Source organism: Poecilia reticulata, linkage group LG22, assembly GCF_000633615.1.
Source record: "Poecilia reticulata strain Guanapo linkage group LG22, Guppy_female_1.0+MT, whole genome shotgun sequence".
NCBI lineage: Eukaryota > Metazoa > Chordata > Actinopteri > Cyprinodontiformes > Poeciliidae > Poecilia > Poecilia reticulata.
Genome location: NC_024352.1, coordinates 14,625,449 through 14,636,964, shown reverse-complemented (window position 1 = coordinate 14,636,964; position 11,516 = coordinate 14,625,449). Strand labels below are relative to the sequence as shown.

The window sequence follows — 11,516 nt, the reverse complement described above, 5'->3', positions numbered from 1 at the left end:
CCCCCCCCTGAAACTAACTGTCAAACTTTGAGTGAGAGGAAAGGGTGTATCTAGAATCTCTGACCCAGGGCTCTCAATAATGGCACCTGCTGCTGTAAGCCATTTACAGAGCTGGAAATCTATTCCTCCTCGTCACAAGAAACAAACTAAAAGAAAGTAAAAGTAAAATCAGGATGACTGATCATGAAAAAGTTGGGTTTTGGTAAACAAACAGCACACAAAGTACCTAGAAACAAGTGTCTTATCTTACATTTTTCTCAGCTTTTTTCCCCATAATTTCCAAAATTACTTTTACAATTACTATTGAAGGCAAGGCTGTTGTACTGATATGTTTTAGATTCATCTGAATTTCTTTGAGAACAATACAAACAGCAGAGTTCGATCGTTGAATCAACCTGAGAAATGTGATTGTGTGTGAACTGTGGAAGCTGAAGCGGATCACACGTGCAGACAGAAAGATCTACCTGAAATGTTTTGGACTCCAGACAGCTCTTTGGTCCCGACTCCTTCTGCCACCGTGATGCTCTGACGTTCAGCTATAGATGAACGGCTCACCACGTCTCCTCCAAACTCATTTTCTACACGTGGAGGGAGAGGGGGCGGGAGGAAGAAGAGGGAGAGCATGCATCATTAAAATCATTTCCAGAACAATCACATTCAGGCACAGCCATGACAGAATTTGAAATTTCCTCTACTCCTTTGACTCCAGGCTCATGAATAGTCATATAGCGTCAGCTATGCGGCACGCGGCAGAGCGAACACTGATTTCCGCCATAACGACGGTCGCGTGTCGTGTGCGATAGGCTTGGCAACATGGGGTAATTAGCTAGATCTATCATCTGCAGCAGGAAGTGGGGACAAATATAGCTAATGATCCGTGCCTGCCTCCATGATTTCTCTCCTCAGCTCTCCATCCTTGGCTGAGCTGAAGGAGCAAATAGGAAGCAGAAAAAAAAAGAGGTGGGGGTCGATTGCTGTAAAGATAAAATAACCTAAAGCTCCAAAAGAGATAAAGATGGAAGAGATGAAGGTGTTAGTACTGAGCATGCTGGAGCACTATCTCCCTTTCTTTCTTTCTGCTTTTTTTTTCTTTCTTTTCCACTGCTGCTAATTGAGAAGATGTACAGCAGGGAACAGATGAGGTGTTGATGGTGAACAGGGAGAATCACAAAGAAGAAGGAGGGCCCCCACAGGGAGACCGCCAGACGGACGGTAACGCACACACACACATTCACACAGTCATTCCCCACCTATCTCAAAGCAGCTTAAATCAAAACAAAAGCCGGTCCCTCAGGACAAACGCAAGCTCCGGCTGAGCTCAAGTCAGGCGTTATGTAAAAGGCTGTGCTTACGTACACACACGGACGTTACTTTCAACCGGCAGGGGTTCCTCCTCTACTCTTCATCATGCCACACACCTCTGCTTTCCTCTCCCTTTGTAGTGTACATAATAAGCGTGGAAACAGAGAGAGCGGGCTTGTAAGGGGACAGCGCAAACAACTTTCAAAATGGCTATTAACAGGAAGCCCTAATGGGAAACAATGGGACACTCGTGCTATATTTTCATTTACTACTGCAGCCCTGCTGTCTTTTGTTTCATGAAAAATGCATCAAAGGCTGGTTTGTATTTGATTACAGCCTCTGGAGCGCCCCAAAAGCATTTTGATGAAGAAAAAAAGAAAAAAAAAGAATGCAATAAAACAAACGCAAAGTGGATTTGGTTACTGGTATGTGCTACCTTGTGAATATAAAATATGTATAACTTCAGATAAAAAGAGTGTCTCTAGTGGTAAAACACACCTAGTTCCTAAACCGTATTTGACAAAATCTATTGGAGCTTAGATAACTTCTGGCAAAAACAAATCCCAGTCCTGTCAAACTTTAAAAGAACTAGTTCAAAGTTCAGTTCACAAAGATTAAAAATGGATTTATTCTTGTTTATCGTTTACTATTTAAAATTCACAACTTAGTTTACACTCTCATAGTTCAGGTGCATTAATATTTCATAAGATAAAGTCTTATAAAAAATATTTCAAAAGTTGGGAATGTCATGTGATGATTAGCATATTATTCATTAAGCTCTTCTCTGCCAACTTCCTACACTGATTTGCTTCTCTCTTGCTCACATACACTTTATCATAAAATGGTCAAATTCTAAAGCTTTTATGATGCCATTTCAGTCAAAAACTGGCTGAAAAACATCCCAGTAAAACCCATTTATCATTAAAGTTTTGTTTATTCTCTTCACTTACTGTTTTAAGCATAATCCAAAAAAAAAACTCATTCATAGGAATGGGACAGTTGTTGGTAGAAGGTTCATTGGTGCAAACTAAAATGTTTGTTGTGCTAACCTCCAAGCACTAATCAATAGTATTTCCACAAACGTACTTTATCGGTATAGTTTGTAGATATTTAGTGGAAACAATTCTTAAAGCATTAAAACAATAACTTCAATGTCAATGATCAAATATGTACAATTTAATTACAGTAGCTGCACAGAAATTATTTATTTTTATATATAATGAGATGCATTTTTTAAATAACTGGTAAGCTGTATTGCTAAATTTCTTCTTCTTCTTTTAATCTGTCACAATAATCGCACACCTGCAGACATGTCCGTTCACAGCTTGGACATGTTCAAACATAAATACTTGTTCGGTTGTTTGCTGCTTTGCAGTTATTCAGATGAAGGTTCACATGTGGCTTCAGCTGGTGTCTGTAAAAGATGGATAAGTCCTGCAATCAGAGGATAAATTTCCAAATGATCAGAAATCAAGAAAAATGTGGACGGAAAATCTAAATTTAAAGCAGACATTCCGAAGGGTGTTATTTTCATAAATCTTAGGGAAGATGAAAATCCTTACCCAACTGTTTGGGCTGAGTCAACGAACCAAGAAGAAATGTGACTTCTAACAAGGATTAACAGTCATGATGGGAACAGATCTGGTATGCAGCAAATATTACATTTATAACTAACAAAAAGCATATCCTACAGCCTAAACGCACGGCACACAAACAGCAGACAAAGAGCTCCTGCAGTTGTCCAACCGAAGTACGGGCAACTCTCTTCTGCTTACAGCAGCCCCACCAAGGTGAATCACACTCAGTCCACATTCATTAGTAAAAAAAAACAGCCTCCGTCAGTTCAAAGTTCACAGATAATATGAACCCAGCTGACGTGCAGCACTGCTTCCAGCTCATAAAATACAACACACACAGAGCGCACACATCGCTGGCCTCTCTGTCTTTATAATCAGAGTGTAAGTGATGGGTCTGTCCTCTGATGAAGGTCTTCATGTGGAGGCTGATGACAAATCACAGCTCTCTGACGCTTCAACAGGACACAGCCTACATTCCTCTTTTGTGTGTGTGGACCAGAAAAAATAAAAATAAAAAATAGATGAGGGAGGTGAGAGAAGAGGAGGAAAGCAAGAAAGAGTGATAGAAAGACAGAAATAAAAGGAAAAATTAGATTAAACCAGACAGCGTAGAAAAGCATCAACGCAATGTGTGCCCCTGTAAATACCGGTGGTGCTTACAGCGTACGGGGCTGTTCAGCTTCTTTCTAGTCTGCAGGTTTAAGCACCAAGGACAGCGACAGACAGGAAGAATTGGCCTTCAGCTGTAATGGGAACACACACATACACACAAAGACACGGATATTCTTCACATTTGTTAGAAAGGACCGCAGGAACTCTCCTCAGACCCAGAATCCCAGGTGTGTGTGTTTAAAGTGTGATTTTCTCATAGTCTTTTCCTTTGAGAAAACAGATCATGTCTGGCCTTTACTGAGCTTCTTTATCTATCAAAGCAAGACTCAAGACACATCACAATGCGTGTATAGAAATGTACAACAACGCAGTGTGGCATGATTAGCACACACACACACGCACACACACACACACACACACACACACACACACCCACACACACACACACACACACACACACACGCACACACACAAGAAATGCAAATCTTATATACTGAAAGACATATGGCAAAGATAAGGAAGTGCTCACATATAGGCACTTATTACAAGAGAGAAACATGCTTTATTCATGCGATGTGTGTGCGCACACAGCCAGCTTCTTCTCTCAGGCTTTGAGACTGACTGGGGCTGCCTGACCTACATTCAAGAAGATGAAATCTCTCTTTCTGCTGCTCTCCAGTCTGTGTTCTTCTCAGACGCTTGTTCACGCAGCCGAGATGAAGAAGCAGCTGTGATTTCTCGAGCCCGAAATGTACCCTCGGACTGGGGACGGACCGAGCAACGGCAACGTGCGTTTGATGGATTTCAGAGGGAGGTGATGGAAGGCTCTCTACTGCATATCAGAGATCCCTTCATCTATCCTCTGCTCTTTATCCATGTACATAAATTATTTACATCCCCATGAGGTCACCAAATTCAGCTCAGAGGAGGGGACAGAGATTAAATATGTCACATTTCACATCAAGTACGTGGTGAGAAGGGCCCAAAACTAGGAATAAAAGGGACTGGAAGTTTTGACACCACAATGCAAAATGTTATGTTTTTACTTCAGAGCATCTCCTCAAACGTAATTTAATTACAAAAGTGGCTGCAGGAAAAAACGTCTGAAACATTTGTCTTGCTCTTAGTGTTAGCAGCAACAACCAATCTTAGCTTCTCATCTGATTTTCTGGGTTTCGTGACGGAGATACAGAAAACTTGAAAATGCGGTAAGTGTGCTATGCAAAAACGTAACTTGACCTTACTAAACAAGACTCCCATCTCATCCACAAGTGAGTGTTTTTAATCTCTAAACAAATGTAAACTGCTTTGTGAAGATCTGAAACGTTTGTTGGAGAACATGAGTAGAGAAAAATCATCATGGAGACCAAAGAACACAGCCACTTCGAACATCCAACACAGAACTGTTCAAGTCATCTTCTGAAAATGGAAAAAGTAAGACACATAAACCAACAAGCGGAGCATAAGAGACGCGGTCAAGGGGCTTCTGGTAATTCTGCAGGAGCTGCAGCCCATGGCTCAGGAAGCAGAGCTACCAGAGCTGAGCAACGATGGCTTTGCTTTGTGCTGTTGTTCTGCTCAGAAGAGGACATGGTAAATATCTCCTTGTTTACTCTGCATCCCCTCAGTAAAACATAGTCTTGGCAGCACCATGCTCTGGGTGGGGTCAATACGAATACATGTCACATGTTTCAGATTTTAATTTGACTCCTTTTGTTTGTCAAAGAAATCCAACAAAAGTTTATTGTTACCATGATTTAGCATAGAGATGACATGTTCAGGGAGTACTAAGCAAAAGAGAAGGAAATATAGCACTTCCAGATAACCGTTATTTTCACTCCCCTTGTTTAGAGCTGCATCAATGCTGAGACGGCACTCGAAGCTCAGCTTATATATAAAAAAGATTTTAGAATTTTCCAGGTCTTGTAGGGTGAAAGAGAATGAGTTAGATGTGTGTTTAAACACCCAATCATAAAACTTTCTAAACTTGTATTACCGAAGTACCGGTAATTCCTAGCTTTAACGTTTTAATTTCTCAGGCAAATTACCGAGTGTCGACTGTCCTCAGACAGCTGTATTGAAAACAATTGTTTTACTGAGATTTTTATTGGTTGTGAACCATGTTTCTGCTTTTCTGCTACTTCTAAAATATTTTTCCAGAATCTTTGGCCTTTTGTTTTATTTTGTATTGTATTAAGATTTCTGTTTATTTTTTTTGTTCTTCTTAGTTTTAATCTAAGAAGAAAGTAGCACAATTCCAACATTAATCTAGTTTTGTACATCAAATGTGCATGTTCAACTTGTCCAGGACTTCTGGATAAAGAGATCCAGTTTCTCAGAGGGACTTCTCCAGTAGAAATTAATACAGAGGATTTTCAGGGCAATATTTGCCAATGGTGAAGGCTATAAGATCAGCAGCTGAATAATCAGCTTTAAATGTGAGGGGGCCAACAGATGCCAGTGCTCTTCTAAAATGCATAAAATGTGAAAAATAATCAAACAAGACAAATGCAGAAAACCCTCGCTTTGTCTTCTATGCTTACGTTCCCCCACCTCAAAGTCAGTCTTTGTCTACGATCCATCTCCTTTTAAAAGCAGGACAAAGAAGATTTACTAACATCAACACCGACGTAAATGACAGTAACCTGTATTACTTTTCTGGAACAGGCATCAATACGTAGATAGACAACAAGAATATTGACATGTTTTCACAGTGCAGCTGTGGAAACATGCCTCATCCTTTCTGTGCTTGGTTTTAATTGCTTATATCTGAGCACTGTACAATTATAGCGCCTGTTTTTGTTTAATTTTGATGCAGCTGCCGTTTCGTGCACAATGATTGCCGGGAAAAATGCAGCTGTGAAGCAGTTCAATGCTTTAACAATTGATTTCAGGAGCAACCACAAATGTGCTTAATGCGCACAACTTAGATAACAGATCAGAAATGAATGCACGCCGGTGTGCATTATTTGCAATTTTTTATTTTCTTTTGCAGAATATGAGATCATCTTGACAAGAATATCAGCTGACTCTTTAGATCCATAACCCTTTTTATACCTCGTTATGGAGCAGGATTAGTTTCTCTTTGTTCAGGCACAGAGAGAGCAGAGCCACTGCCTTGATTCATATTCACATTAGAATGTGTTTGTTGTTGTTATTTTAGGAGTGAGGCAGCTCAGAAGGGAGCTCCCTGTGCCCAGACTGCTCCGAGTTTATTTATTCAGAGGTTTCTCACTGTAAAAAAAAAAAAAAAAAGAAAAGAAAAAAAAAAGGAGGCTGATCCACTATATCTCTAAACTAAACCACCAAAACCCTCCAAATCCCAGCGAAGCATTACGTTGACCACACTGTCAAAACTGTAATGCGGCAGAAACCAGTTGAGGAAATCCCATGACCCTAATTCAAGACAACTTTAATATTACAGGAGGCTTTTTCCTCTTAAAAAATGACTTGTAGATTGAAACCATAGAGTAAGAAGTGCAAAGCAGAGGGAAAACCATTTTTCTCTATGAACTCTTGTTAGTAAAAAGTACAACTTTAAAAAAGACATGATAGCTCATTTTATTTGCCTGACTTTTGTGATCAACATTTTTTTTATTTATTAATGCATTTTTTTTTTGTTGCCGTTTTTATTCTTGCATATTATTACATTAGGGATCTGGGCTTTATTCATATCTTTACTTCTCTTTTTTATCGATAATTTCATATTAGACTATAGAAAATAAATTGTCAGAATCAACATTTTTGGTGATAAGAATTTTCATGAATCCGTCTAGCTTGTTTTTCTTTTACATTCTATAAAGGTTGGCTGTATATTTAAATGAGATTTAAACTGAGGGAGTTCTTCAAGTGGGATAAGATTTAATGGAGGGAATTCGGGAATGTCAAAGATTTTGTTGTGAGCTGCAGCAGTACAAGCACAATGCATGATGAACTACTGAAGAGTGCTAAGTTAGGCACATGATCTGTCAGCTATATATCCTTGTGAGTACATTTTTGAGGAAACTGTAAGCCCTCCATTAGATTGGTTATCCCTGTTAGTGTGCAAGGTTTGTGTAGATGACCAAATAGTTTAATCTTGATCCATTTTCACTGTGCAGATGATATCTGAATGAATAAAACTTAAAACAAAAACTTCCAAATACATAATGCTAATAAATACAATTAATTTCCAAATAATTTTTATCATCTTAACAGATTTGTGTAATGGAAAATTATATTCAAGTCATTCATGTCAGCTTGTATAAGTGAATGTGTGTGATTGCTTATTTTACACGACATAAAGTAAAAAAAATAAAAAATAGAGCTCCAGATGTCAGCTCACAAAAAATGTCTTGTTTTTTCATTTTTTAAAGCATTGATCAGTGGAGAGTTGCAGGTCAGGTTTCGAGATCAGATTTGCAATAATGAAACTGAATATATCACTCTTGAAGAGTAATCCAGCCCCTTGCTCCTTTTTGCAGATCATCACACCTAGTCAACACTGAGCTGTTATGTCTGCAGAAAATACACTATTATTTTAATGTTTGTTCTCAGATTCTCCCTTCTGTCTGTTGCTTCTTTCTCACTTCTGGTCTACATCTTCATTTTTGTGTTACAACCCTGCGCCGTGACTTCTTGGTGTACGTTTCTGGAATGCCCGTCTTTGCAGGCGCCCTTGGTGGATTTCCTGATGTAATAAAGTATTTTTAGTTTGTCACCTGTCTGCACCGCCTGTTCCAGACCTGCATTTGGGTCCTGGAACCCATTCATCACATCTCGGACATGTGAGGTAGAGCTCCTACAAAATAGGTGATACCAGAGTCGCATTAAAAGAGAAGTTTGCTCTGTGAAAGCAAGCTTCTGGATGTCACATATAATTGATTAACTGATCTTTTTTTTCTGAAATTGTGAATAAAATTATCTGTTTATAAGTTATAAAATTAAAGTAAAAAAAAAAAAAAAGAATTGTAATACCTATGTTTATGTCCTGAATATTATCACTTATCCTTTCATCTTCAAATGTACTTTAGCTGATCTTACTGAAGCCATGGATGGAGATAAAAACCGCTCATCTGTAAAGAGTCGACCACTTAAAGTCCCCTATAATAAATCAACACATAAAATAAATTATCTGGACTGTAATCTATTGCTGGAATGCTTAAAATACATGAATTAATTGCTCTTCAGATTAACCCTATTTCAGGAAATACCTTCAGACACAGCTGGGATATCGAAGGATCTCTGTTTTAAGGGTTAAAGAAGCTATGGTGTAGTGAAGCGGGCCGGCTCTTTTTGACGTCTGCTGCTCCTATTAAGGAGGAAAGGCAATCCAAGGCAAAAGTAGTGTCTGACACACTTTTCTTCTCAAGGACATGAGAGATGGAACTGACCGCGAGCTTGACCCACCGAGCTTTGCCATGCTTGCAAACAGAAACAGATACACATGCAAGCCAGCAGTCTGTGGGAGTCTATAAAGAAATATATAAAATGCACCCAGGAGCACATGCAGCACACTCGTTATTAGCTCTGCCCTCCCGATAAGACACAAACGCGCGCACACACACAAAGCAAAAAAAAAAAAAAAATGAAACTGCACTCCCACTCTTCTTTCTCGAGGGAGGCGTCTGCTCTGCGAATGCAGAGAGTGGGGGAAATAACATCGGGCAAACAGCCGCCGCAATTACCCACAGTGGGGTAATCACCAGCACAATGCACTATGCCTCGGCTGCCTCGGAGAGAGAGCGAAATACTCAGGTGAGAAAAGAAGCCAGACAGCAATCAGCCCAGCAGGAAGATGAGGAGAGAGACAGAGGAGAGAGACAGAACAGAGCAAAGGGCCATTCCTTTAATTTCCAAGGGAGAGCCAGGGCCTTAATTACTTGATGAGTCTCCTCTTGCTTTCTCTCTCAGCTCTGCGGCTGTAAAAAGGTGCATGTCTGGGAGAAAAAGAGAGGCTTGTGTACATGTGGCCCATTATCAGAGCGGGAAGACTCCAATCACCTCTTAGCACTGATAGCAAGTGAAGAGAACAACATTGCAGAGAGAGTGCAGGGGAAGGGTGGAGGGGGGAGGAAGGGACAGAGTGGTAGAGAGGGGTGATTTACGCCTTTAGAAGTGTTAACACCATCTCTCATCCCCAGCAGCTATAGAACACCAAGGTCGAGGAGTGACACAACCGAGACAGGAAAACAAAGAGCCCAGTGCCGCCTCTGCCTATAGGAAAAAAAGCACGATGTTTGTTACATTGGATGCATTATATAGTTCAGTGTGCAACATGACTAGCGATCATTCGTCATCATGTTAATGACGTTCCAAAGTGAAGAACAGCATGTGTGCATCTGTGAATTACAATTGTATATAGAAATGTGAGTCTTCAGAAAAGTGTCTCCATATCCGATACTGTATCTGCAGTTGGGTCTCTTTGTGCATTTCTTGCATCAATGCCGTGTGGCATTGAGGGGATTAGTCTACAGCTGTGCTGATGTGTTTCTGAAGCCCAGGTTGATTTAATAGCAGCCTTTAGCTGCAGCCTCGGCTCCGGTATCTCTCATTTTTCTCTTGACAATACTCCATAGATTCTCTGTGGAGCTCGGGTTTGATTGATGAACAATCGAGCATTCTGGATCCATACTCTTTAATGGTACTGGGATTTTTGTTATTGTTGGCAGGTACCAAGTCGCATAGTTGACCAATACCAGCAGATAACATGGCTCCACAAAAGCAACTCTGACTATGGAAACGTCAGTCTGCACCTGAAGCAATATGGATTCTGTGCCTCTTTGTTTTCACTTCAGGCTCTGGTACCTTGATTTTTCAAATAGAATAGAAAAAAATGACTTTCATCTGAAGACAACAGTAGTCTATCACTTTTGCTCCCTAGCATTAGTAAGCTTAGTTGAGCTTCTGATCGTGTCTCTAGAATCATCTAGGAAAAGGACAAGGACCTGCTCGCTCAGGTAATGCTGTGTTGGCTATGTATTACTGAGAAGAAAGGATGCACAGTGACTCCCGCATCTCCAAACGGCAAAGGAAACCCGAACAATGCTCAAAAAATATCCTCAACCAGACCTCAAGCTGATAAGATTTAGACATCCCTTCGACTACATCCGATCTATCTTGCATTGTAATTTAATGAACTCAAATCTATTACAGCAATTGTCTTTTGGGCTCAATTAGAACGGATGGCCCATTCTAATTTCTACAAGCATTTCTGCTCCCTAAGCCCAGTTAGATATGCTGCTAAAACCTGGAAAGACTGTTCTGGGTTTTTGTTTTTTGTTTTTTCCTTTTGACACAGACACCCAAAAGTATAAATAAACTATTACTCTTTCTATGTTTTAAAAGGCTTGTTGGAAACTCTTATTTTGTAAAGTTACCTACCAAGTAGCAACTAAAAATAATAAATCAGTAGAAATGTACCAAGAAATCATTCAGATATTAGACAATGAAACTAAGAACTCCCAACACTTTATCTCCATCATTTCATCAACCAAGAGCATCCATGTATTACTAAGAAGTGTATCAAAGAACCAACTTTTTCTTTTGTCACATGGTATTCTATTTAGGAAAGAAAAAAGTCAGAAGATGTCAAAAGGAAAATTATCAGGTCAGTTTCTCATCTGCCAGAGAAAGCCTGATCAGTGTATCTTTGCAAAAATAAATACAGTGATTATAAATCAAATACAAATTACTAAAATTATAATTGAATCAAGGAGGCAGAGTACTTTTTGCCACTCCAAAACAGCCATGTGGACTGTAAGGTAACATTATGCAAAAGACAATAAACTTCACATCAGCAGATTTGGTTCCTTTTGTTGTCATGTAGCATTTACTTGACAGAATCATGCTTTTCCAAAAAATAAAGTGAAAGGTAAACTTAAACGCAAGTCGACTGATTTGAATGTGTTGACAGAAAGTAATATAAAATCTGTACAAAAGCTCAATAAAAGCAACATTGCACTTGTGAAAGTGAAAAAGATTGGTGGCCCATTTAGAGATTTTCATAACATGTAATCAAGATTTGCAGTTGGTGTTTTTATATAT

At 39.5% G+C, this 11,516-nt stretch overlaps 1 protein-coding gene across 5 annotated transcripts in view; it reads right to left on the bottom strand.

Annotated features, from left to right (window-relative positions):
- myt1lb (myelin transcription factor 1-like, b) overlaps positions 1-11,516 on the bottom strand; it is a 134,247-nt gene that overhangs the window by 92,710 nt on the left and 30,021 nt on the right. For all 5 annotated transcript variants that reach the window (XM_017302503.1, XM_017302502.1, XM_017302504.1 and 2 more), the window contains exon 2: positions 465-578. The gene's annotated coding sequence lies outside the window, so the exon portion shown is untranslated. The remainder of the gene's footprint in view (positions 1-464; positions 579-11,516) is intronic.